We start from the raw sequence: 27,833 nt of genomic DNA on the forward strand, positions 1-27,833 counted from the left end.
TCAAGGAACAACGTTTCAACTGCCCAATTGCAGTCTTTCTCAAGCTCAACAACCAGTGGAAATCACAGAGTATTTATACATAAGATATACATCAAGTTAATTGTTTAACAAGGTGAACATAAGTGGTTACAATCATATTTTGAAAAACACATTAATAAAGTGCATTAATAAAGGTGCATTTGTGCAACACTTATACAGTGTGAATAGCTAGGATACTTTGCACTAAATAGTGCTCAGCATCAATTACGGTCAGGTATTGTGATTACAGTGATAGTATAAAAAAGAAGGAGGCAAATCATAAATGAATCAATCAAAAGCACAGTATGTAATTACCATGTAAGACGTCTGTATAATTGCTGCTGAAGTAGCATGGGACGCCGGTCGTACTTCCGGCATCTAGTACAGTCAAGAAAGGCAATGCGCATGCGTGTGAATTGACTCGTTCATCGCAGGGCCAATAACGAGCCTGCATCCCTGCAGCCATGGTAACAGAACTCCACTATACTGCACACAAGCGCAGATGCATGATTGAGTCCGTTGTTGCCATTAGAGGGTATGGATGGATGAATGAAGTGTGGGCAAAAGTCACCGAAAGGGGTATTTGTACCGGAGGCTCGCACCCTGTGCTCTGCACAGGGAGGGAGGCCAGACAGTGCATGTAGACCCCGACTCGACGGGTGACCACAATGCGCATAATGGTACATACCCGCTGGTTTCGCCCCCTTTTCTGGGTATAAGGATGCAAGCAACTGGACGTCTAGATGCTTGTAGTGGATGATGCCTGTCTAGACGCTGGTCATGGTAGTTTCCGTATTCAGTATGTTGCCTCCTCTTTATAGTGGTCTAAAATTGCAAATAAAACTAAGCATGAGATAAAATAGAATGTGTTATAGTCATACATATTGTATTCATTTACAGATGGTTCACATGATGTGAAAATTGGTTGCTAACGGCAACGTAAATAAAATTAGCTAATATTCTTAATATTAAGTTACATTGAGGATATCTGGGGTGACCACAAATTCCACATTTAAACCTTGGGGTCTCAGGGCGTTAAGTGTGTGAATCCACCACTCTCTCTTTTTCAAAAGGCTAGTACGATCTCCACCATATTTGGGGGGGGGGGGGTGTGATCCAATAATGTGAACCTTATGTCTTTCTCTGTATGCCCAGCCTCCAAGAAATGCTTGGAAACTGGTAAGTCTGATCGTTGCTTTCTTATAGAATAGCGATGTTGATTGATTCGATTTTTAAAGGGCAGGGTCGTCTTGCCAAGATAGATATAATTACATGGACAACTAAGGACATATATTACATAATCCATAGTGCATGTGAGGTATGAACGAATAGAAAAGACTTGGCAGGTTCCCGGATGGACAAAATGAGGGCCTTTGATCATATATTTACAGTTTATGCATTGTCTGCATGGATATGTGTCACGATGCCGGCTGGCAGGTAGTGGATCCTCTGTGCCAGAGAGGGATTGGCGTGGACCGTGCTAGTGGATCGGTTCTAAGTCACTACTGGTTTTCACCAGAGCCCGCCGCAAAGCGGGATGGTCTTGCTGCGGCGGTAGTGACCAGGTCGTATCCACTAGCAACGGCTCACCTCTCTGGCTGCTGAAGATAGGCGCGGTACAAGGGAGTAGACAGAAGCAAGGTCGGACGTAGCAGAAGGTCGGGGCAGGCAGCAAGGATCGTAGTCAGGGGCAACGGCAGGAGGTCTGGAACACAGGCTAGGAACACACAAGGAAACGCTTTCACTGGCACGATGGCAACAAGATCCGGCAAGGGAGTGCAGGGGAAGTGAGGTGATATAGGGAAGTGCACAGGTGAACACACTAATTGGAATCACTGCGCCAATCAGCGGCGCAGTGGCCCTTTAAATCGCAAAGACCCGGCGCGCGCGCGCCCTAGGGAGCGGGGCCGCGCGCGCCGGGACAGGACCGAGGGAGAGCGAGTCAGGTACGGGAGCCGGGGTGCGCATCGCGAGCGGGCGCTACCCGCATCGCGAATCGCATCCCGGCTTGAAGCGGAATCGCAGCGCCCCGGGTCAGTGGATCTGACCGGAGCGCTGCAGTGGGGAGAGTGTAGCGAGCGCTCCGGGGAGGAGCGGGGACCCGGAGCGCTCGGCGTAACAGTACCCCCCCCCTTGGGTCTCCCCCTCTTCTTAGAGCCTGAGAACCTGAGGAGCAGACTTTTGTCTAGGATGTTGTCCTCAGGTTCCCAGGATCTCTCTTCTGGACCACAACCCTCCCAATCCACTAAAAAAAAGGTTTTCCCTCTGACCTTTTTAGAAGCTAAGATCTCTTTGACGGAGAAGATGTCCGAGGAGCCGGAAACAGGAGTGGGAGGAACAGATTTGGGAGAAAAACGGTTGAGGATGAGTGGTTTAAGAAGAGAAACGTGAAAGGCATTAGGGATACGAAGAGAAGGAGGAAGAAGAAGTTTGTAAGAGACAGGATTAATCTGACACAAAATTTTAAAAGGACCAAGATAGCGTGGTCCCAACTTGTAGCTAGGGACACGGAAGCGGACATATTTAGCGGAGAGCCATACCTTGTCTCCAGGGGAAAAAATGGGAGGGGCTCTTCTTTTCTTATCCGCGAACTTCTTCATGCGTGATGAAGCCTGTAAGAGAGAATTTTGGGTCTCTCTCCATATGATGGAAAGGTCACGAGAAATTTCATCCACAGCGGGCAGACCAGAGGGCAAGGGGGTAGGGAGGGGGGGAAGAGGGTGACGGCCGTACACCACGAAAAATGGGGATTTGGAGGAAGATTCAGAGACTCTGAAGTTATACGAGAATTCGGCCCATGGAAGGAGATCTGCCCAGTCATCCTGGCGGGAGGAAACAAAATGTCGTAAATAATCACCCAAGACCTGGTTAATTCTTTCTACTTGTCCATTGGACTGGGGATGATATGCAGAAGAAAAATTTAATTTAATCTTGAGTTGTTTACAGAGAGCCCTCCAGAATTTAGACACGAATTGGACGCCTCTATCCGAGACGATCTGCGTAGGCAACCCGTGAAGACGAAAAATGTGTACAAAAAATTGTTTAGCCAACTGAGGCGCTGAAGGAAGACCAGGAAGAGGGATGAAATGTGCCATTTTGGAGAATCGATCAACGACCACCCAAATAACAGTGTTGCCACGAGAAGGGGGTAAATCAGTAATAAAATCCATACCAATCAGAGACCAAGGCTGTTCGGGGACAGGCAGGGGATGAAGAAAACCAGCGGGCTTCTGGCGAGGAGTCTTATCCCGGGCACAGATAGTGCAGGCTCGCACAAAGTCCACAACATCCGTCTCCAGAGTCGGCCACCAATAGAAGCGGGAGATGAGTTGCACAGATTTCTTGATGCCCACATGACCTGCGAGATGGGAGGAGTGACCCCATTTGAGGATTCCGAGGCGTTGGCGTGGAGAAACAAAGGTCTTTCCTGGAGGAGTTTGCCTGATGGAGGCTGGAGAAGTGGAGATCAGGCAGTCAGTTGGAATGATGTGTTGCGGAGAGAGTTCAACTTCTGAGGCATCCGAGGAACGAGAGAGAGCATCGGCCCTAATGTTCTTATCGGCAGGCCGAAAGTGAATCTCAAAATTAAATCGGGCAAAGAACAGAGACCACCGGGCCTGGCGAGGATTCAGCCGTTGGGCAGACTGGAGGTAGGAGAGGTTCTTGTGGTCGGTGTAAATAATAACTGGAAATCTTGATCCCTCCAGCAGATGCCTCCATTCCTCAAGTGCTAATTTGATGGCTAGAAGCTCTCGATCCCCGATGGAGTAGTTCCTCTCCGCCGGAGAGAAGGTCCTAGAAAAAAAACCACAAGTGACAGCATGCCCGGAAGAATTTTTTTGTAGAAGAACAGCTCCAGCTCCCACTGAGGAGGCATCAACCTCCAATAGGAAGGGTTTGGAAGGGTCAGGTCTGGAGAGCACGGGAGCCGAAGAAAAGGCAGACTTGAGTCGTTTAAAGGCGTCTTCCGCTTGAGGAGGCCAAGACTTGGGATCGGCATTTTTTTTGGTTAAAGCCACGATAGGAGCCACAACGGTAGAAAAATGTGGAATAAATTGCCTGTAATAATTGGCGAACCCCAAAAAGCGTTGGATAGCACGGAGTCCGGAGGGGCGTGGCCAATCTAAGACGGCAGAGAGTTTGTCTGGATCCATTTGTAGTCCCTGGCCAGAGACCAAGTATCCTAGAAAAGGAAGAGATTGGCATTCAAACAGACATTTCTCAATTTTGGCATAGAGTTGATTGTCACGAAGTCTCTGAAGAACCATACGGACATGCTGGCGGTGTTCTTCTAGATTGGCAGAAAAAATTAGGATATCGTCCAGATATACAACAACACAGGAGTATAACAGATCACGAAAAATTTCATTAACAAAGTCTTGGAAGACAGCAGGGGCGTTGCACAGGCCAAAGGGCATGACCAGATACTCAAAGTGTCCATCTCTGGTGTTAAATGCCGTTTTCCACTCATCCCCCTCTCTGATGCGGATGAGGTTATAGGCACCTCTTAAGTCCAGTTTAGTAAAGATGTGGGCACCTTGGAGGCGATCAAAGAGTTCAGAGATGAGGGGTAGGGGGTAGCGGTTCTTAACCGTGATTTTATTAAGACCGCGGTAGTCAATGCAAGGACGTAGGGAGCCATCTTTTTTGGACACAAAGAAAAATCCGGCTCCGGCAGGAGAGGAGGATTTACGGATAAAGCCCTTTTTTAAATTTTCCTGGACGTATTCAGACATGGCAAGAGTCTCCGGGGCAGAGAGAGGATAAATTCTGCCCCGGGGTGGAGTAGTGCCCGGGAGGAGGTCGATAGGACAATCATAAGGCCTGTGAGGAGGTAGAGTCTCAGCTTGTTTTTTGCAGAAAACATCCGCGAAGTCCATATAGGCCTTAGGGAGACCGGTTACTGGAGGAACCACAGAGTCACGGCAAGGGTTACTGGGAACCGGTTTTAAACAGTCCTTGGAACAAGAGGGCCCCCAACTCTTGATCTCCCCAGTGGACCAATCCAGGGTTGGGGAATGAAGTTGAAGCCAGGGAAGTCCAAGGAGAATTTCCGAGGTGCAATTGGGGAGGACCAAAAGTTCAATCCTCTCGTGATGAGATCCGATGCTCATTAGAAGGGGCTCCGTGCGGAAACGTATGGTACAGTCCAATCTTTCATTGTTTACACAATTGATGTAAAGGGGTCTGGCGAGACTGGTCACTGGGATGTTGAACCTGTTGACGAGAGAGGCCAAAATAAAATTTCCTGCAGATCCAGAGTCCAAGAAGGCCACAGTAGAGAAGGAGAAGGCAGAGGCAGACATCCGCACGGGCACAGTAAGACGTGGAGAAGCAGAGTAGACATCAAGGACTGTCTCACCTTTGTGCGGAGTCAGCGTACGTCTTTCCAGGCGGGGAGGACGGATAGGACAATCCCTCAGGAAGTGTTCGGTACTAGCACAGTACAGGCAGAGGTTCTCCATGCGGCGTCGTGTCCTCTCTTGAGGTGTCAGGCGAGACCGGTCGACCTGCATAGCCTCCACGGCGGGAGGCACAGGAACGGATTGCAGGGGACCAGAGGAGAGAGGAGCCGAGGAGAAGAAACGCCTCGTGCGAACAGAGTCCATATCTTGGCGGAGCTCCTGACGCCTTTCGGAAAAACGCATGTCAATGCGAGTGGCTAGGTGAATGAGTTCATGTAGATTAGCAGGAATTTCTCGTGCGGCCAGAACATCTTTAATGTTGCTGGATAGGCCTTTTTTAAAGGTCGCGCAGAGGGCCTCATTATTCCAGGATAATTCTGAAGCAAGAGTACGGAATTGTACGGCATACTCGCCAACGGAAGAATTACCCTGGACCAGGTTCAACAGGGCAGTCTCAGCAGAAGAGGCTCGGGCAGGTTCCTCAAAGACACTTCGGATTTCCGAGAAGAAGGAGTGTACAGAGGCAGTGACGGGGTCATTGCGGTCCCAGAGCGGTGTGGCCCAAGACAGGGCTTTTCCAGACAGAAGGCTGACTACGAAAGCCACCTTAGACCTTTCAGTGGGAAACTGGTCCGACATCATCTCCAGATGCAGGGAACATTGGGAAAGAAAGCCACGGCAAAACTTAGAGTCCCCATCAAATTTATCCGGCAAGGATAGGCGTAGACCAGGAGCGGCCACTCGCTGCGGAGGAGGTGCAGGAGCTGGCGGAGGAGATGACTGCTGAAGCTGTGGTAGTAACTGCTGTAGCATAACGGTCAGTTGAGACAGCTGTTGGCCTTGTTGCGCTATCTGTTGTGACTGCTGGGCGACCACCGTGGTAAGGTCAGCGACAACTGGCAGAGGAACTTCAGCGGGATCCATGGCCGGATCTACTGTCACGATGCCGGCTGGCAGGTAGTGGATCCTCTGTGCCAGAGAGGGATTGGCGTGGACCGTGCTAGTGGATCGGTTCTAAGTCACTACTGGTTTTCACCAGAGCCCGCCGCAAAGCGGGATGGTCTTGCTGCGGCGGTAGTGACCAGGTCGTATCCACTAGCAACGGCTCACCTCTCTGGCTGCTGAAGATAGGCGCGGTACAAGGGAGTAGACAGAAGCAAGGTCGGACGTAGCAGAAGGTCGGGGCAGGCAGCAAGGATCGTAGTCAGGGGCAACGGCAGGAGGTCTGGAACACAGGCTAGGAACACACAAGGAAACGCTTTCACTGGCACGATGGCAACAAGATCCGGCAAGGGAGTGCAGGGGAAGTGAGGTGATATAGGGAAGTGCACAGGTGAACACACTAATTGGAATCACTGCGCCAATCAGCGGCGCAGTGGCCCTTTAAATCGCAAAGACCCGGCGCGCGCGCGCCCTAGGGAGCGGGGCCGCGCGCGCCGGGACAGGACCGAGGGAGAGCGAGTCAGGTACGGGAGCCGGGGTGCGCATCGCGAGCGGGCGCTACCCGCATCGCGAATCGCATCCCGGCTGGAAGCGGAATCGCAGCGCCCCGGGTCAGTGGATCTGACCGGAGCGCTGCAGTGGGGAGAGTGTAGCGAGCGCTCCGGGGAGGAGCGGGGACCCGGAGCGCTCGGCGTAACAATATGAGCCTTTATTTTGTACTGTGATAAAGGTTTGATTGGTGTTTTGGTTGAGGGAGATGCCAGTTCTTACTAATTTGTTGCGGAGGCCAGGAGGTCTCCGATAGGACATTAAGGGTGGTGTCTGGAACTCAAAAATATCTGGTATATATATGCCAATACTTGTATATGGTGTAAACTATTTTGTTTGCACTAGGACTGTATGTGGTGACAAAGGGAATGCGGGTGAGTGGATTGGTGGATCTGGTAGAGGAAAGTTAAGTTCCTCTATCCATTGTTCTCACTTTCTGTTTACTTTGTTCTACAAGAGCAGGAGGGTAGCCTCTATTGGTGAAATTATTTGCCATGGATTCTAGTGTTGAATTTACATTGTTTTCCCTACTGACAATGCAACGTGCTCTCAACATTTGACTTGTCGGTAGGGATCGAGTTATATGCTTAGAATGGAAACTATTGTATCTGAGTATGGAATTGCAGTCTGAACTCTTGGTGTAAAGATCTGTGTGGAGTTGTCACGATGCCGGCTGGCAGGTAGTGGATCCTCTGTGCCAGAGAGGGATGGCGAGGACCGCGCTAGTGGAGCGGTTCTAAGCCACTACAGGTTTTCACCAGAGCCCGCCGCAAAGCGGGATGGTCTTGCTGCGGCGGTAGTGACCAGGTCGTATCCACTAGCAACGGCTCACCTCTCTGACTGCTGAAGATAGGCGAGGTACAAGGGAGTAGGCAGAAGCAAAGTCGGACGTAGCAGAAGGTCGGGGGCAGGCGGCAAGGTTCGTAGTCAGGGGAGATAGCAGAAGTTCTGGTACACAGGCTTTAAACACACAAAACGCTTTCACTAGGCACAAGGGCAACAAGATCCGGCAAGGAAGTGCATGGGAGGAGGTTAGATATAGTCAGGGACCAGGTGGAAGCCAATTAAGCTAATTGGGCCAGGCACCAATCATTGGTGCACTGGCCCTTTAAGTCTCAGGGAGCTGGCGCGCGCGCACCCTAGAGAGCGGAGCCGCGCGCGCCAGCACATGACAGCAGGGGACGGGAACGGGTAAGTGACCTGGGATGCGATTCGCGAGCGGGCGCGTCCCGCTGTGCGAATCGCATCCCCAACGGCCATGACAGAGCAGCGCTCCCGGTCAGCGGGACTGACCGGGGAGCTGCAGGGAGAAAGACGCCGTGAGCGCTCCGGGGAGGAGCGGGAGCCCGGAGCGCTAGGCGTAACAGTACCCCCCCCCTTAGGTCTCCCCTTCTCTTTGTCCGGTAACTGCCTCCCCTGGGATGAGGACACCGGGAAAGGATGGAGGGATTCCTCAACGGCAGGCAGAACAGCAGGAGTAGGAATGGGGAGAGAGGGCAGAGGGCGAGACCTGGCACGGGGCAGTGTGACACCAGGACGAGGGCCATGAGGGGACACAGAGGCTTGCCTGATGGGACTGGGAGGGGGGGAGAGGCATTTCCTGTGGCAGGCAGAGTCCTTAATGACCTTAGGGGGATCGGATACAGGAGGAACCACAGGGTCACGGCAGGGAGTACTGGGAACCGGTTGAAGGCAGTCCTTGGAACAAGAGGGACCCCAACTCTTGATCTCCCCAGTGGACCAATCCAGGGTTGGGGAATGGTGTTGAAGCCAGGGTAGTCCAAGGAGAACTTCAGAAGTGCAATTAGGAAGGACAAAAAATACAATTTCCTCGTGATGAGGTCCGATGCACATTAGGAGGGGCTCCGTGCGGTAACGCACGGTGCAATCCAACCTGGCTCCGTTGACCGCGGAAATGTGGAGTGGCTTGACAAGACGGGTCACCGGAATGCGGAATTTATTCACTAAGGACTCCCGAATAAAATTCCCAGAAGCTCCAGAGTCCAGGCAGGCCACGGCTGGGAGGGGAGAGCTGGCTGAAGTAGAAATCCGAACAGGCGCCGTGAGACGTGGAGAAGCCGACTTAGCATCAAGAGACGCCACACCCACGAGAGCTGGTTGCGAGCGTGCGTTTCCCAGACGTGGAGGACGGATTGGGCAATCCACCAAAAAATGTTCAGTACTGGCACAGTACAGACAAAGATTCTCTTCCTTACGGCGATTCCTCTCTTCCAGGGTCAGGCGAGACCGATCCACTTGCATGGCCTCCTCGGCGGGAGGCCTAGGCGCAGATTGCAGTGGAGACTGTGGGAGAGGTGTCCAGAGATCTAAGTCTTTTTCCTGGCGGAGCTCTTGATGCCTCTCAGAAAAACGCATGTCAATGCGAGTGGCTAGATGAATGAGTTCATGCAGGTTAGCAGGAGTCTCTCGTGCGGCCAGAACATCTTTAATGTTGCTGGATAGGCCTTTTTTAAAGGTCGCGCAGAGAGCCTCATTATTCCAGGATAGTTCAGAAGCAAGAGTACGGAATTGTATGGCGTACTCGCCAACGGAGGAATTACCCTGGACCAGGTTCAGCAGGGCAGTCTCAGCAGAAGAGGCTCGGGCAGGTTCCTCAAAGACACTTCGAATTTCCGAGAAGAAGGAGTGTACAGAGGCAGTGACGGGGTCATTGCGGTCCCAGAGCGGTGTGGCCCATGACAGGGCTTTTCCAGACAGAAGGCTGACTACGAAAGCCACCTTAGACCTTTCAGTAGGAAACTGGTCCGACATCATCTCCAAGTGCAGGGAACATTGCGAAAGAAAGCCACGGCAAAACTTAGAGTCCCCATTAAATTTGTCCGGCAAGGACAGGCGGAGGCTAGGAGTGGCCACTCGCTGCGGAAGGGGTGCAGGAGCTGGCGGAGGAGATGGTTGTTGCTGCTGTAGCTGTGACTGTACTTGCTGTAGTTGTGACTGGAGTTGCTGTGTCATGGTGGTCAAGTACGACAGCTGGTGATCTTGTTGGGCGATCTGACGAGCTTGCTGGGCGACCAGCGTAGGGAGGTCAGCGACAACTGGCAGAGGAACTTCAGCGGGATCCATGGCCGGATCTACTGTCACGATGCCGGCTGGCAGGTAGTGGATCCTCTGTGCCAGAGAGGGATGGCGAGGACCGCGCTAGTGGAGCGGTTCTAAGCCACTACAGGTTTTCACCAGAGCCCGCCGCAAAGCGGGATGGTCTTGCTGCGGCGGTAGTGACCAGGTCGTATCCACTAGCAACGGCTCACCTCTCTGACTGCTGAAGATAGGCGAGGTACAAGGGAGTAGGCAGAAGCAAAGTCGGACGTAGCAGAAGGTCCGGGGCAGGCGGCAAGGTTCGTAGTCAGGGGAGATAGCAGAAGTTCTGGTACACAGGCTTTAAACACACAAAACGCTTTCACTAGGCACAAGGGCAACAAGATCCGGCAAGGAAGTGCATGGGAGGAGGTTAGATATAGTCAGGGACCAGGTGGAAGCCAATTAAGCTAATTGGGCCAGGCACCAATCATTGGTGCACTGGCCCTTTAAGTCTCAGGGAGCTGGCGCGCGCGCGCCCTAGAGAGCGGAGCCGCGCGCGCCAGCACATGACAGCAGGGGACGGGAACGGGTAAGTGACCTGGGATGCGATTCGCGAGCGGGCGCGTCCCGCTGTGCGAATCGCATCCCCAACGGCCATGACAGAGCAGCGCTCCCGGTCAGCGGGACTGACCGGGGAGCTGCAGGGAGAAAGACGCCGTGAGCGCTCCGGGGAGGAGCGGGAGCCCGGAGCGCTAGGCGTAACAGGAGTTTGTTGTCAGAAAGAGAAACTATCATGTTGAGGAAATTTACAGAGGTGTAAGACCAATTGAGTGTAAACTGGATGTGTGGATTGATTTGATTTAAGAAAGGATGAAAGGACAGAAGCTCAGTTTCACTACCCCTCCAAATCAAAAACACATCATCTATATATCGCCACCACTTAAGCACTTGGCAAAAGTAGGGCAATATATAGATGGAGGACTTTTCCATGGTGCCCATGTATATATTGGCATACGTGGGTGCCACGTTCGTGCCCATCACGGTTCCCGCTATTTGGGCGTAGAAATGATCATTAAATGAAAAATAATTGTTTTCAAGAATTATAGTGAGCAATGTAATGAGAAATTGTGTTTTCGCTGGGGTGAAATCACAAACAATGGTGTTATGCACAGCTTGTATGCATTCATCGTGAGCTATGGACGTGTATAGACTACAAATGTCTAAAGTTGCCAGAATAATATTGTCAGTAATGGTGACTTGTTCAAGTTGCAAAAGAAAATCGGATGTGTCATGGATATAAGATTTGGCTGTAGTGGCATATTGTCGGAGTACCTGATCTAAAAAAATGGAAAGAAAAGATGACATGACAATGGGTCTACCGAGAGGGTCCTCCAATGTTTTGTTGATCTTGGGCAAAATGTATAAAAGTGGAGTTTGGGGGTGAGATACCAGAAAATATTGGTGTAGTAACTCATCAATAATACCTTCTGTTAATGCATGTTGTAAAACCAGTCTAATTTGTCTTTCAATTTGTGGTCTGGGGTCATGTTGTAGTGATTGATAAGTGTGGTGTCATTAAGTTGTCTTAAGACTTCTGCTATGTATTTGGACCGATCCATGACCACAATCGTGCCGCCCTCGTCGGACGGTTTGATAACAAGATTGTGGTCATGGATCAGTCCCTGGAATGCTAGATGTTGTTTATAGGTTAAGTTATGGGTTTTGTGAGTAGATGCTTGTCTCAATTTTTCAAAGTCCTTTTTAACCAGCGAGTGGAAGGTATCCACTGCACTGGAAGTTAAAGGAGGTTGAGAATTACTTGGGTTCCTTAATGCATAGTCTGCTGCTTTAAATGGAGTAGTATCGTTACATGTCAATGCTTTTGTTGTGGTAGGGTTCGAGTGAAACCATATCTTGTGTTTGACAGGCTTGAGGAACTGTTAAAAGTCAAGTTCGGTTTTAAACCAATCCTGTGAACAAGGCAAAAATTTTAACCATTCAACAATATCGTAGAAGAGAGGCTTACCACATCTTTTTGGGGTGTTTCGGCTGTCTGTGATGGTTGTTGAAGAACTCAACCCGCCCGTTGGCCCCTTGTCTTTAGATTTTCTCCTGTGCCATTGCCCTCCTCGACTGGTGGGTCTCTTGATCTGCTTGGGCTGTCCTAAAAAAGCGGCATTATTAGCTGTGGAAGTAGAAGTGGAATTAGTAGGCATATCATTGGCAACATTTTTAAAGTCTTTAATTTTCCTAGTCTTCTTGATGCTCGGTATTGCATCAATCCAAGTATATACATGCCTAGTAACATAGTCCTATATGTCATGTGACCATTTTTGTCTCTTTCCTGATTTTTTGAAAATATGTAGCTGGTTTGGAGATGAAGTTTTCACATTCACTCTCAGTTAGTATTCCTCTCAAAGATGTTTCAGGGGGGCTACTTTGGCCTTTGCAGTTAGAATGTCCCTTTGTAAAAATTCCAAATTGAGGAGTAGTAGATCAGATGAATATTAATTGGAGATGGATTCATAGCGTTGTCGGAACTCGCTATCATTGGCGAAAGCATTCTCCCTAGGTTGAATTTGCATCTCTCGGGGGATTTTTTGCTCTTTGTAATATTCCACCATCGTGGTGGAGTGTAGATTCAATTAAAGTAGTTTTTTTGTCTCAGTCTCAAATTGTCATTGTACCTCCAGCTTAGAGGGAGCCTGAAGAAATGAGGCGTCACCATCAATGTTATTAAGAATTCTATCAATGTCGTTACCGATATAGGTGTAAACATCAGGTCCAGGATCCAGTCTGTTTGTAGCATTATGTAAATCCGTGGTGCAATGTTCCAGGATGGGGTGCAGGCTCCAAAAAAACAAATATCCTACAGATAGAAAAGGGCAGCACAACCTCTCATAGGTGTAGTGGAGGGTGCAAGCAATGAAGAAGGTCCCGGGTCAGGGGTCCCATAGATGTCCACACCAAGATAAACGAGGACCACAGCACTCCTGTTACGCCTAGCGCTCCGGGTCCCCGCTCCTCCCCGGAGCGCGTACGGCGTCTCTCTCTCCGCAGCGCCCCGGTCGGTCCCGCTGACCGGGAGCGCTGCACTGTCATGGCCGTCGGGGATGCGATTCGCACAGCGGGACGCGCCCGCTCGCGAATCGCATCCCAGGTCACTTACCCGTTCCCGTCCCCTGCTGTCATGTGCTGGCGCGCGCGGCTCCGCTCTCTAGGGCGCGCGCGCGCCAGCTCCCTGAGACTTAAAGGGCCAGTGCACCAATGATTGGTGCCTGGCCCAATTAGCTTAATTGGCTTCCATCTGCTCCCTGCCTTTATCTGACCTCCTCCCATGCACTCCCTTGCCGGATCTTGTTGCCTTGTGCCAGTGAAAGCGTTTTGTGTGTCCAAAGCCTGTGTACCAGTACTTCTGCTATCACCCTGACTACGAACCTTGCCGCCTGCCCCCGACCTTCTGCTACGTCCGACCTTGCTTCTGTCTACTCCCTTGTACCGCGCCTATCTTCAGCAGCCAGAGAGGTTGAGCCGTTGCTAGTGGATACGACCTGGTCACTACCGCCGCAGCAAGTCCATCCCGCTTTGCGGCGGGCTCTGGTGAAAACCAGTAGTGACTTAGAACCGGTCCACTAGCACGGTCCACGCCAATCCCTCTCTGGCACAGAGGATCCACCTCCTGCCAGCCGGCATCGTGACAGTAGATCCGGCCATGGATCCCGCTGAAGTTCCTCTGCCTGTTGTCGCCGACCTCCCCACAATGGTCGCCCAGCAAGCCCGACAGATTGCCTAACAAGATCACCAGCTGTCGTACTTGACCACCATGACTCAGCAACTCCAGTCGCAGCTACAGCAAATTCAGTCTCAGCTACAGCAGCAGCAACCATCTCCTGCACCTCTTCCGCAGCGAGTGGCCACTCCTAGCCTCCGCCTGTCCTTGCCGGACAAATTTAATGGGGACTCTAAGTTTTGCCGTGGCTTTCTTTCGCAATGTTCCCTGCATTTGGAGATGATGTCGGATCAGTTTCCTACTGAAAGGTCTAAGGTGGCTTTCGTAGTCAGCCTTCTGTCTGGAAAAGCCCTGTCATGGGCCACACCGCTCTGGGACCGCAATGACCCCGTCACTGCCTCTGTACACTCCTTCTTCTCGGAAATTCGAAGTGTCTTTGAGGAACCTGCCCGAGCCTCTTCTGCTGAGACTGCCCTGCTAAACCTGGTCCAGGGTAATTCTTCCGTTGGCGAGTACGCCATACAATTCCGTACTCTTGCTTCTGAACTATCCTGGAATAATGAGGCCCTCTGCGCGACCTTTAAAAAAGGCATATCCAGCAACATTAAAGATGTTCTGGCCGCACGAGAAACTCCTGCTAACCTGCATGAACTCATTCATCTAGCCACTCGCATTGACATGCGTTTTTCTGAGAGACATCAAGAGCTCCGCCAGGAAAAAGACTTAGATCTCTGGACACCTCTCCCACAGTCTCCACTGCAATCTGCGCCTAGGCCTCCCGCCGAGGAAGCCATGCAAGTGGATCGGTCTCGCCTGACCCTGGAAGAGAGGAATCGCCGTAAGGAAGAGAATCTTTGTCTGTACTGTGCCAGTACCGAACATTTTTTGGTGGATTGCCCTATCCGTCCTCCACGTCTGGGAAACGCACGCTCGCACCCAGCTCTCGTGGGTGTGGCGTCTCTTGATGCTAAGTCGGCTTCTCCACGTCTCACGGTGCCTGTACGGATTTCTACTTCAGCCAGCTCTTCCCTCTCAGCCGTGGCCTGCCTGGATTCTGGTGCCTCTGGGAATTTTATTCGGGAGTCCTTGGTGAATAAATTCCGCATTCCGGTGACCCGTCTTGTCAAGCCACTCCACATTTTCGCGGTCAACGGAGCCAGGTTGGATTGCACCGTGCGTTACCGCACGGAGCCCCTCCTAATGTGCATCGGACCTCATCACGAGAAGATTGAATTTTTGGTCCTTCCCAATTGCACTTCCGAAATTCTCCTTGGACTACCCTGGCTTCTACACCATTCCCCAACCCTGGACTGGTCCACTGGGGAGATCAAGAGTTGGGGTCCCTCTTGTTCCAAGGACTGCCTTAAACCGGTTACCAGTACTCCCTGCCGTGACCCTGTGGTTCCTCCTGTATCCGGTCTCCCTATGGTCGTTATGGACTCTGCCCGCCTTAAGAAGTGCCTCTCCCCCCCTCCCAGTCCAGTCAGGCAAGCCTCGGTGCCTCCTCATGGCCCTCGTCCTGGTGTCACACTGCCCCGTGCCAGGCCTCGCCCTCTGCCCTCCCTCCCCATTCCCACTCCTGCTGTACTGCCTGCCGTTGAGGAATCCCTCCATCCTTTCCCGGTGTCCTCATCCCAGGGGAGGCAGTTACCGGACAAAGAGAAGGGGAGACCTAAGGGGGGGGGTACTGTTACGCCTAGCGCTCTGGGTCCCCGCTCCTCCCCGGAGCGCGTACGGCGTCTCTCTCTCCGCAGCGCCCCGGTCGGTCCCGCTGACCGGGAGCGCTGCACTGTCATGGCCGTCGGGGATGCGATTCGCACAGCGGGACGCGCCCGCTCGCGAATCGCATCCCAGGTCACTTACCCGTTCCCGTCCCCTGCTGTCATGTGCTGGCGCGCGCGGCTCCGCTCTCTAGGGCGCGCGCGCGCCAGCTCCCTGAGACTTAAAGGGCCAGTGCACCAATGATTGGTGCCTGGCCCAATTAGCTTAATTGGCTTCCATCTGCTCCCTGCCTTTATCTGACCTCCTCCCATGCACTCCCTTGCCGGATCTTGTTGCCTTGTGCCAGTGAAAGCGTTTTGTGTGTCCAAAGCCTGTGTACCAGTACTTCTGCTATCACCCTGACTACGAACCTTGCCGCCTGCCCCCGACCTTCTGCTACGTACGACCTTGCTTCTGTCTACTCCCTTGTACCGCGCCTATCTTCAGCAGCCAGAGAGGTTGAGCCGTTGCTAGTGGATACGACCTGGTCACTACCGCCGCAGCAAGTCCATCCCGCTTTGCGGCGGGCTCTGGTGAAAACCAGTAGTGACTTAGAACCGGTCCACTAGCACGGTCCACGCCAATCCCTCTCTGGCACAGAGGATCCACCTCCTGCCAGCCGGCATCGTGACAACTCCAAAGGTGAAAGTGAAAAATATTTATTGACCTGACATCAAGGAACAACGTTTCAACTGCCCAATTGCAGTCTTTCTCAAGCTCAACAACCAGTGGAAATCACGAAGTATTTTTACATAAGATATACATCAAGTTAATTGTTTAACAAGGTGAACATAAGTGGTTACAATCATATTTTGAAAAACACATTAATAAAGTGCATTAATAAGGGTGCATTTGGGCAACGCTTATACAATGTGAATAGCTAAAGCACATGCGTGTAAACTGACTCGTTCAGCGCAGGGCCAAAAACGAGCCGGCATCCCTGCAACCATGGTGGCAGAGCTCCACTATACTGCGCGCAGATGCATGATTGAGTCCGTTGTTGCCATTGAAGGGTATGGCAACTCTCATATGGATGAATGAAGTGTGGGCAAAAGTCACAGAAAGGGGTATTTGTACCGGAGGCTCGCACCCTGTGCTCTGCACGGGGAGGGAGGCCAAACAGTAAATGTGGACCCCGACTCGTCGGGGAATCGGCCAAGTCTTTCCTATTCGTTCCTACCTCACATGCACTATGGATTATGTAAGATATGTCCTTAGTTGTCCATGTAATTATATCTATGTAGGCGAGATGACCCTGCCCTTCAAAAATCGGATCAATCAACATCGCTGTTCTATAAGAAAGCAACGATCAGACTTACCAGTCTCCAAGCATTTCTTGGAGGCTGGGCACACAGAGAAAAACATAAGGTTCACATTACTGGATCACATTCCACCCCCCCCCCCCCCCAAATATGGTGGAGATTGTACTAGCCTTTTGAAAAAGAGAGAGTTACGGTGGATTCACACGCTTAACGCCCTGAGACCCCAAGGTTTAAATGTGGAATTTGTGGTCCCCCAAGGTATCCTCAATGTAACTTATTAAGAATATTAGCTAATTGTATGTACGTAGCCGTTAGCAACCAATTTTCACATCATGTGAACCATATGTATATGAATACAATATGTATGACTATAAAACATTCTATTTTATCTCATGCTTGGTTTTATTTGCAATTTTAGACCACTATAAAGAGGATGCAACATACTGAATATGAAAACTACCATGACCAGCGTCTAGACAAGCATCATCCACTACAAGCATCTAGATGTCCAGTTGCCGACATCTATATACCCAGAAAAGGGTGAAGCCAGCGGGGATGTACCATTATGCGCATTGTGGTCACTCATAGTTACATAGTTACATAGTTAGTACGGTCGAAAAAAGACATATGTCCATCAAGTTCAACCAGGGAATTAAGGGGTAGGGGTGTGGCGCGATATTGGGGAAGGGATGGGATTTTATATTTCTTCATAAGCATTAATGTTATTTTGTTCCAGGAATGTATCTAATCCTGTTTTAAAGCTGTTAATTGTTCCTGCTGTGACCAGTTCCTGAGGTAGACCGTTCCATAAATTCACAGTCCTCACGGTAAAGAAGGCGTGTCGCCCCTTGAGACTAAACTTTTTCTTCTCCAGACGGAGGGAGTGCCCCCTCGTCCTTTGGGGGGGTTTAACCTGGAACAGTTTTTCTCCATATTTTTTGTATGGGCCATTAATATACTTATATACGTTTATCATATCCCCCCTTAAACGTCTCTTCTCAAGACTAAACAATTGTAACTCCTTTAATCGCTCCTCATAGCTAAGATGTTCCATGCCCCATATTAGTTTAGTCGCGCTTCTCTGCACCCTTTCCAACTCCGCAGTGTCCCTTTTATGGAGAGGTGCCCAAAACTGAACAGCATATTTCAGGTGAGGCCGTACATCGAGTCGGGGTCCACATGCACTGTTCGGCCTCACTCCCTGTGCAGTTCGTTATTGCCATACCCTCTAATGGCAACAACAGACTCGATCATGCATCTGCACTTGCACGCAGTATAGTGGAGCTCTGCTACCATGGTTGCAGGGATGCCGGCTCGTTGTTGGCCCTGCGTTGAACGAGTCAGTTCACACGCATGCGCACTGCCTTTCTTGACGGCACTACATGCCGGAAGTGCGACCGGCGTCCCATGCTACTTCAGCAGCCATTATACAGACATCTTACATGATGGTTACATACTGCACTTTTGATTGATTCATATTTGATTTGCCTCCTTTTTTATACTATCACTGTAATCACAATACCTGACCGTAATTGATGCTTGGCCCTATTTAGTGCAAAGAATCCTAGCTATTCACATTGTATAAGTGTTGCCCAAATGCACCCTTATTAATGCACTTTATTAATGTGTTTTTCAAAATATGATTGTAACCACTTATGTTCACCTTGTTAAACAATTAACTTAATGTATATCTTATGTATAAATACTTTGTGATTTCCACTGGTTGTTGAGCTTGAGACAGACTGCAATTGGACAGTTGAAACATTGTTCCTTGATATCAGGTCAATAAATCTTTTTCCCTTTCACCCTTGGAGTGCTGCGGTCCTCGTTTATCTTGGTGTGGACATCTATGGGACCCCTGACCTGGGACCTTCTTCACTGCTTGCACCCACCACTACACCTATGAAAGGCTGTGCTGCTCTTTTCTATCTGTTAGGCTGGGTTCACACTGCAGAATTTCTAGGCAGAATTTCTGCTGGAGATCGAACCGGCGGCACTAGGACCAAGCAGACTGCATTGTTGCCCCCATAGACTGCATTGCATTTCTGGGTGGATCTTTTGGGAGATCTGCTCAGATATGCATTGCCATCTATGGTGACTGCAATGTAGTCCGTGCGGTCCTAGTGCCGCCGGCTCGATCTCCAGCATAGGGAGCTGGTTATATGCAGGAAAACTCAATAATAACTTTGTCTTATGTGGGTTCATCTGTATCCAGAAGGTCTAATGTTTAACTCTACAACTCATGGTTTTTGGCGTTATGCTATACTTTTCTTGACATTACTGCACTTATATTTGCTAGTAAATCATTAAGGCCCATTCCTGACTTTACTCTCGGTAAAGTGTTGTATTGAAAGTAAAATTTTTTAATACAGATGAAAAAAAAATCTATACTAGTATATACCAGTTAAAGGGGTATTCCATGAATCTTTTTTATTTGACTATACTACAGGGGCTGTAAAGTTAGTGTAGGTCATAATATAGTGTCTGTGCCTGTGTGTGATGGTTTTCTAACAGTTCTTATGGGATTTTCACCCCAATTTATGTTTAACAGCATACAAAATGACTGTTGTCTCGGATTTTTCCCAGGTTGCAATGCGGCCGAGACCTGACTCACTAGTCAGCTGATGACAGGGAGTCTGTCTGCTTCAATGGGTGGAGCATTCGCTTGGTGGGAGGGAGATCAATCTGCAACTAATGCAACAGCTGTAGGCACCCTGATTGAAAACTACAGGTCTTTTGAATGGATTCAGCTAATTTATGTTTCAATGGGTGGGGTGGCTGATGTGTGGGAGAAAGGAAATGGAATTATGGGATTTGTAGGCAAAGAAGAAAACTCAAACAGGAAATACCAGTTCATAAAAAGCTAGCTACAGTGCTATGGTAATCTCACAACATAGCCATTTAGCCCCAAGACAAGCGCAGATCAGTCCTAAGCATGTCCATTACTGTCTGGCAAGTAAGTACTAAAATCACCTTATGGTGGATAACTCCTTTAACCCCTTAAGGACGCAGGACGTAAATGTACGTCCTGGTGAGGTGGTACTTAACGCACCAGGACGTACATTTACATCCTGTGCATAACCGCGGGCATCGGAGCGATGCCCGTGTCATGTGCGGCTGATCCCGGCTGTTGATCGCAGCCAGGGACCCGCCGGCAATGGCCGATGCCCGCGATCTCGCGGGCGTCCGCCATTAACCCCTCAGGTGCCGGGATCAATACAGATCCCGGCATCTGCGGCAGTTCGCGATTTAAATGAACGATCGGATCGCCCGCAGCGCTGCTGCGGGGATCCGATCATTCAGAACGCCGGACGGAGGTCCCCTCTCCTTCCTCCGTACGGCTCCCGGCGTCTCCTGATCTGGTCTGTGATCGAGCAGACCAGAGCAGGAGATGACCGATAATACTGATCTGTTCTATGTCCTATACATAGAACAGATCAGTATTAGCAATCATGGTATTGATATGAATAGTCCCCTATGGGGACTATTCAAGTGTAAAAAAAAATTTAAAAAAATGTAAAAGTAAAAGTAAAAAAAAAAGTGAAAAATCCCCTCCCCCAATAAAAAAGTAAAACGTCCGTTTTTTCCTATTTTACCCCCAAAAAGCGTAAAAAACATTTTTTATAGACATATTTGGTATCGCCGCGTGCGTAAATGTCCGGAATATTAAAATAAAATGTTAATGATCCCGTACGGTGAACGGCGTGAACGAAAAAAAAAAAGTCCAAAATTCCTACTTTTTTAATACATTTTATTAAAAAAAAAATATAAAAAATGTATTAAAAGTTTTTTATATGCAAATGTGGTATAAAAAAAAGTACAGATCATGGTGCAAAAAATGAGCCCCCATACCGCCCCTTATACGGAAAAATAAAAAAGTTAGAGGTCATCAAAATAAAGGGATTATAAACGTACTAATTTGGTTAAAAAGTTTGTGATTTTTTTTAAGCGCAACAATAATATAAAAATATATACTAATGGGTATCATTTTAATCGTATTGACCCTCAGAATAAAGAACACATGTCATTTTTACCATAAATTGTACGGCGTGAAAACAAAACCTTCCAAAATTAGCAAAATTGCGTTTTTCGTTTTAATTTCCCCACAAAAATAGTGTTTTTTGGTTGCGCCATACCTTTTATGATATAATGAGTGATGTTATTACAAAGGACAACTGGTCGCGCAAAAAACAAGCCCTCATACTAGTCTGTGGATGAAAATATAAAAGAGTTATGATTTTTAGAAGGCGAGGAGGAAAAAATGAAAACGTAAAAATTTAATTGTCTGAGTCCTTAAGGCCAAAATGGGCTGAGTCCTTAAGGGGTTAAAGGTACAAATGAGGAACAAAAAAAATACATTGTATTGTCTATGTGTGACTTTGTATTGTCTATGTGATGTAAGTAATTTTTCCTTTTGAGAGTTTTACTATCATACTGGGATGTTCTATTGAACTTGGATTGTGAAAAATTGGAAGTCCTTAATCACTTCCAGACTGGGGCCTTAGCCACCCTAATGACCAGTACAAATAATTTTTTATATATATATATATATATATATATATATATTTATATATATATATATATATATATATATATATATATATATATATATATATATTGTGGCAGTGTGGCAAGGAAAGGGTGTATTTCCTTGGCTCACCCTGCAGAAGCTCTCACCTGCTTCTTAAGTAATGAGGCAGGAGGGAGGGGAGGTGTATATGAGATGGAGACTCAGTGTAATGGGGGCTCTTCCTAGGAGACAGCATGTGGGCTGTAGGGAAGAGACAGAGGCTGCTGAGGAGTACACAGCCCGAGCTATGAGGGGCTCAAAGAGACTGCCATGAATTGTGAGTAGAAGGTTGCAGGGGACATAAGTTTAACCGGCTGAGGGAAGCTCAGCGGTTGTTAGTCAGGACAAGCTGATCTGTTTAGTCAGTGACCAGACGGTCTAGGATTTTGTTTTGTTCCTGCTTTTTGTTTATTTATTTCCCTGCAACCTGTCTAATAAAACTGGCAAGGTGCCAGATTTGCATTATAAGCGTTTGTTTGCTGGTTTATTGAGAAGAAACGCATCCTGTGGCGTAGTCCAGGACGATCCCAGAGCTAATCCCCAAGACGGATCGTCACAATATATATTGCCCCTCTTTTAGGTATTTAAATAATTGTGTACTTTTTTTCTGTGATATATCAGGATCTATTTTCATATCATTTTTATGTTAGTGCATTTTTATTTTTACAGGGACTGTGGTATAATTACTACCCCACAGTAGGTATGATAGTGAAGGATATCTTCCCAACAAAACAGTGTAAGGCCAAAGGGAAGTGCTATAAGACATAACTTTTATTGGTTTCTGATAAAATACACCTAAATTAGTGACCCACTAAAATATCAAATTAAAATGGAGTACCAATTGTACCAATTGTATGATGCCCAACGCGTTTCTACTGTGTAAAGCAGTTTCCTCAGGGGGATAGCATTGGCACAATCAATTATCACCTGTGTATTAGGTTGAATAATGAGATAATAAAATACATTTATGGGGTCTCGCACCACTGTTTCAAAATCACCTTCCTATAAAGAATGACGGATATAGACCAAAGTGTTAGTCTAACATAGTGCAGTGAAGATGATGTGAATAGTATAGAAACAGTACAAGATTCCAGACTGGCCTGTTTCCTGATGGCAACCTAAAAGAAACAAATAGAAAAGAAGGCGGCATTTACATACGACACAGTCAGTGTTTAAAAGGCCATAATGTTCACAGTATGTATGTTCAATACCTTCCATCACCTAGGAAACCTAAAATGCAAAAGATAGCTGCCATCTAGGATTGAAAAGGGGCGGGTCACCTGCCACAACAGTACTATTGATGGATTGGTGCATTATTGCATAAGTATGCACCAAAGCATCATTCTTATATGCTTGATTCATAAATTAGAAAGGATTATAACAAACCACATACGGGTAAGAAATGAGAACCACATCCCAGTAATTTAATGGCTCCTCCCCCCTCAACAAGGGAGTTCCCTAGGTATAAGAGAGAAGGGGGATTCAAACAGGGACCTAAGGATCCTGACTAAGTCCCAAATGTACCCTAAGATGGAACCCTAACACCTAGGCAGGGTGGCAGCCCTAAAAAGGGTGGTCCCATTCCAGTACTTCCTAACCAACCCTTCACTATTCTGCCTAAGTAATGACACTAGTCTCAGAACACCTACTAAGGGTCCACTAGCTATCTAGCATGTCATTACTTGGTGTGGAGGGAGCCATCCTAAGGGCTTTATGCACTATAAAAAAACAGGAAGAGTTTTTTTGTTCATTCAATCCCGTGGGTGAAGTGGAGTTCAACTGATGGATTCATTGACACTCCTTCTGCAATAGTATCCGATCAATGTCCCCACCTTGGAGGGAGGGTTTAATCCATTCCAAGGCTATAAAAAAAAAGGTCCCTCTAAGCAACCTCCATGTATCTCATACATGTGTACCGACAGGGAAGTTTCCCTGTTTTTCCTGATGTCGCCTAGATGCTCCAGGACTCTTCGCTTGAAAGCCCTTGTGGTTTTACCCACATAGTTCATGTTACACAGGCCGGTGGCTACATAGATAATCCCACTGGACTCACAGTTAATAAAGCTTCCTATTCCGAAGCTTGTGTTAGATTTGTTGTCAATAAACATTTGAGTTTTCTTGATAAAAGGACAGGCTTTACACTTGCCACATTTGAAGCAGCCTTTAGGTTTAGTGAGATTACCCAACCATGTATCTCTTGATCGTGGATAAGGTGCCAGATGGCTCTGAGTAAGGATGTCTCCCAAAAGTAATAGCCCAAGTGGTGTAATAGGCCAAGGGGTGAGGGACCCTTCACAACCTGTGGCCCCAAAAGCAAGCTATTCCTTCCCACTAGCGATACATCTTGTGTGGACATTTTTCTAGATTTAATACAGCAGGACTTTTAGGCATTAGCTGCCTCTTCTCTATCAGCCAACAATAATCTCTCAAGACATGAATGACAAGCAATGAGACAACTTCGGGATAACAGGGATCTAATTATAAAATCCTCAGATAAAGGGGGCAATATTGTGATTCTCAATAGACATCAATATACTGAGATGTGTCACAAATTATTAGACGATAGGTCCACATACGAAATCCTCCCCAGGGACCCTACCCAAGAATATCTGATGGAACTGTGAGGTATTGTTTCTCAAGCTAAAACTGAGAGACTACTTAGTGAAAAGGAATGCCAGTTTTTCTTACCATCTAAGCCCACTATCGCTATGTTCTATGCGCTCCCTAAGATTCATAAGGGGGTTTCCCCCCTTAAGGGATGGCCCATAGTTTCAGGGATACTTAGTTTGGGATAGAATATTGGCATCTACTTAAACAAAGTCTTAAGTGAGTTTGTTACCACTCTTCCATCTTACACTAGGGACTCGATGGACCTCCTGAACAGAATCGAAGGTCTCTCCCTTGACAGTAATACCTTACTAACGAGCATAGATGTGGAGGCCTTCTATTTCTACATTCCTCACGAGATGGGATTGAGGGCTGTCTCATATTTTTTATCATCTAGAGGCAACCACCTGCAGACACACAATAATTTGATATTGCGATTGCTTGAATTCGACCTCACATGGAACTATTTTTTATTTGACGACCGTATTTACCACCAGCTTAGGGGCCCGGCCATGGGGAGCCCCTTTGCCTCAACATACACCAACATGCTCCTAGGCTGCTGGGAGGCCAGCCTCGTCTTTTCAGACAAAAGAGAGAGGTTCAGCGATCTTGCCCTATTATGGGCGAGATTCAGTGACAATATTTTTATATTATGGCAGGGCTCAGAGGACGAATTCAAGGCATTTATAAAAACTCTCAACACTAACTTCATTGGTTTATTCTTTACCTTTGAGATTAGCAATACAAAATTAGCTTTTCTCGATTTGAATATTGAAAAGGATGAGCGGGGAAATGCTGCGAACAACAGTGCATTGTAAAAAGACAGCAATTAATAGCTTCATGAGGTGGGAGAGCTGGCACCCGGCCCCCCTAAAAAGGGGGATACCGAAGGGCTGGAACCTCCACTTCAGGAGGAACTGCTCCCAGACTGAGGACTTTATAGCACAGGCTAAAGACCTGAGAACCGAGGCTATCCCGACTATATTGTTAGGGAGGCCTTCCAATATGCCCGACGGACCCCTAGAGACAATTTAATTATCCCACGCAGAAATGAGAAATCGGATGGTCCAGTGAGAGTGATTGGCACATTCGATGAAGCATCTGGTCTGATAAGAATGATACTCGAAAAGCATTGATGGATCTTGCAAATGGACCTGGATCAAGGTGATGTTATAGGTGAATGGCCATAGATCACCTATAGAAGAGGGGGACGTTTGGGAGACATCCTGACTCAGAGCCATTTGGCCCCTGATACACGATCAAGAGATACATGGTTGGGTAATCTCACTAAACCTAAAGGCTGCTTCAAATGTGGCAAGTGTAAAGCCTGTCCTTTTATTAAGAAAACACGGATATTTATTGATAACAAATCTAACACGAGCTTAGGAATAGGAAACTTTATTAACTGTGAGCCGAGTGGGATTATCTATGTAGCCACCTGCCCGTGTAACATGAACTATGTGGGTAAAACCACAAAGGCTTTCAAGCGAAGAGTCCTGGAGCATCTAGGCGACATCAGGAACAACAGGGAAACTTCCCTGTCGGTACACATGCATGAGATACATGGAGGTTGCTTAGAGGGACTTTTCTTTATAGCCTTGGAATGGATTAAACCCTCCCCCATGGTGGTGACATTGATCGGATACTATTGCAGAAGGAGTGTCGATGGATCCATCAGTTGAACGCCACTTCACCCACGGGAATAAATGAACAACAAAACGATTCCTGTTTTTTATAGTGCATAACACCCTCAGGATGGCTCCCTCCACCCCAAGTAATGACATGCTAGGCAGCTAGTGGACCCTTAGTAGGTTGGTTAGGAGGTTCCGAAGTGGGACCACCCTTTTTAGAGCTGCCACCCTGCCTGGGTGTTAGGGTTCCATCTTAGGGTTCATTAGGGACTTAGTCAGGATCCTTAGGTCCCTGTTTGTATCCCCCTTGCCTCTTGTACCTAGGGAATCCCCTCATTGAGGTGGGAGGAGCCATTAAATTACTGGGATGTGGTTCTCGTTTCTTAACCCTATGTGGTTTGTTATAATCCTTTCTAATTTATGAATCAAGCATATTAGAGTGATGCTTTGGTGCATACTTATGCAATAATGCACCAATACATCAATAGCCCTGTTGTGGCAGTTGACCCGCCCCTTTTCAATTCTAGATGGCAGCTATCTGTTTGAATCAATTTGTACATGCATTGTAATGGTATATGAGAAGCACTAACATCTTCAGTACACTGATAAAGTTCAATATTTACCAGCCAAAATCACGTTTATACACGTCCGTGCTACATACATTATCAAACACTCTGCTGGATTGGTATGTGCCGAGGGGTGGGTTTATACCCATGGCATCAAGCATTGCAGAGCAGATACAGTACCATGTGATCAGACCTGATCATGTGGGAACTCTCGCGAGATCGCGGCACAGCGATCCACGGCACTAGGATGCGTGTCATATGACACGCATCACGTGACAGCGGTGTTCCAGCTATGAGGCCGGACGCCGCTGCTCCCAGGCAGAGCGCCAGTAGCCAGCTGTGTGGCTCCCTACCACTGTAGGTTGTGCTCATGCCTGAATTCAAGTCCCGGACTTCTAAACTGTAAGTAGCCAGTCTCTGGCAAAGCCTTTCTCTTTCAGGTACTGTGCTACCAAGGATATGCGGTACCCCTAATGGGGATTTTTCTTTAGCATTTTAGGTTTCCTAGGTGACGGAAGGTGTGCTGCCTTCGCAATGTATTTTACATGCTTGGCACTCAGTAGGGTATGTACCTTTAAGACCCTCCATTTTCTTGAAGCCTAGAGGCGGGCCTTCTCTCTAAAGCCTACGGCTATCCCCGGCATGTCTCATTCATTACAGCTTCAGACACCATAATGAACAGACCCACAGGACTTCTTGAAGCTAACACAGACTGCAACTCTGATAAATACCAAAGCCTGTGAATAAGGTTTTGTTAGTTAGACCCATTCTATGTATTAGCTATGCATAATGTAAGGCACTTGAATAGCCATGCTTATGTTTCTTTCCTATGTTTGTTTTACAGTTTTACCGTGTTCATTATATCTCAGTAAAGATTACATCAGTTAAGCAACCAGCGTGTCTTTCCTTGAGATTCGGTATAAAACTTGATGTGACGCTGTGTATCTAAAACAACATACAGCCTAGACATTATAGTAAAAAGGCTTTCAAAAGTTATCAGAAGCAGTTAATCAGCTTTGAATCGTCCGCAGCAGTAAAAAGGACTCATAAATCCTGTGCCTGCAGTCTGTGTCGGAGTAACGGCGCAAAACACTAGAAAGTGAAACTAATTCTCTCACATGTTATAACACTGCTGTGCTGTGTCCAGTCATCATCAGTATCCACGCTGCCAGCTAAAGCAAGATACAGAACCCAGAGAACAACACTCTGACCGTTAACCCACAATGCTCCTATAAAGAGGAAGGCACCTTGCCAAGAAGTAGATCTAGGTGCACAACATTGTTTAGAGCGTCCAGTCAAACAAATCTAACTTCGGTTAGTGCCGATGCAGCAAGATTTAAACACCATAGTTCTAGATACTCAAGCACCACCAGCTTGTCATCCGTGTGCCATAGCAACTAAAGCAAGAGGGAAAGCAGAGACAGCCTGTGCAATGGCTTCCTATGCAAAGCAGGAAGCTGAATTGATGAAAGAAAAAGCAAAAAGGGAATCTTAAGCACTTAGAAGAAAAGCAGAAGTGCAAGCATCTTTACACTTACTCCAGCAGCAGAAAAACGCTGCAGCAGCCTTAGTAGAGGCAGAAGTTCTCACAAGGGCTGCCGAAACTCAGCTCGCTGGCATAGAAACCCGGATGTCACCCCTCAGTGTAATCCAACTCACCCGTGAGTACGTACAGTCGCAAGCAGCCATGTACACTGACCAGTAGTTCAATGACACACCAAGGCCATCATTGACTCCACCAGCAATAAGCAAC

At 48.0% G+C, this 27,833-nt stretch overlaps 1 long non-coding RNA gene across 2 annotated transcripts; it reads right to left on the minus strand.

The window, feature by feature from the left end:
* Nucleotides 1–27,833, minus strand: LOC130272667 (uncharacterized). 2 transcript variants are annotated; one of them, XR_008843675.1, is made up of 3 exons: nucleotides 27,740–27,833; nucleotides 11,980–12,117; nucleotides 1–843 (listed from the first exon to the last, which is right to left on the minus strand). It is a non-coding gene; the product is annotated as an uncharacterized LOC130272667 (long non-coding RNA). The 2 variants fall into 2 exon arrangements; XR_008843676.1 differs by lacking the exon at nucleotides 27,740–27,833 and adding an exon at nucleotides 22,275–22,493.

The sequence above is a fragment of the Hyla sarda genome, chromosome 5 (assembly GCF_029499605.1).
Source record: "Hyla sarda isolate aHylSar1 chromosome 5, aHylSar1.hap1, whole genome shotgun sequence".
NCBI lineage: Eukaryota > Metazoa > Chordata > Amphibia > Anura > Hylidae > Hyla > Hyla sarda.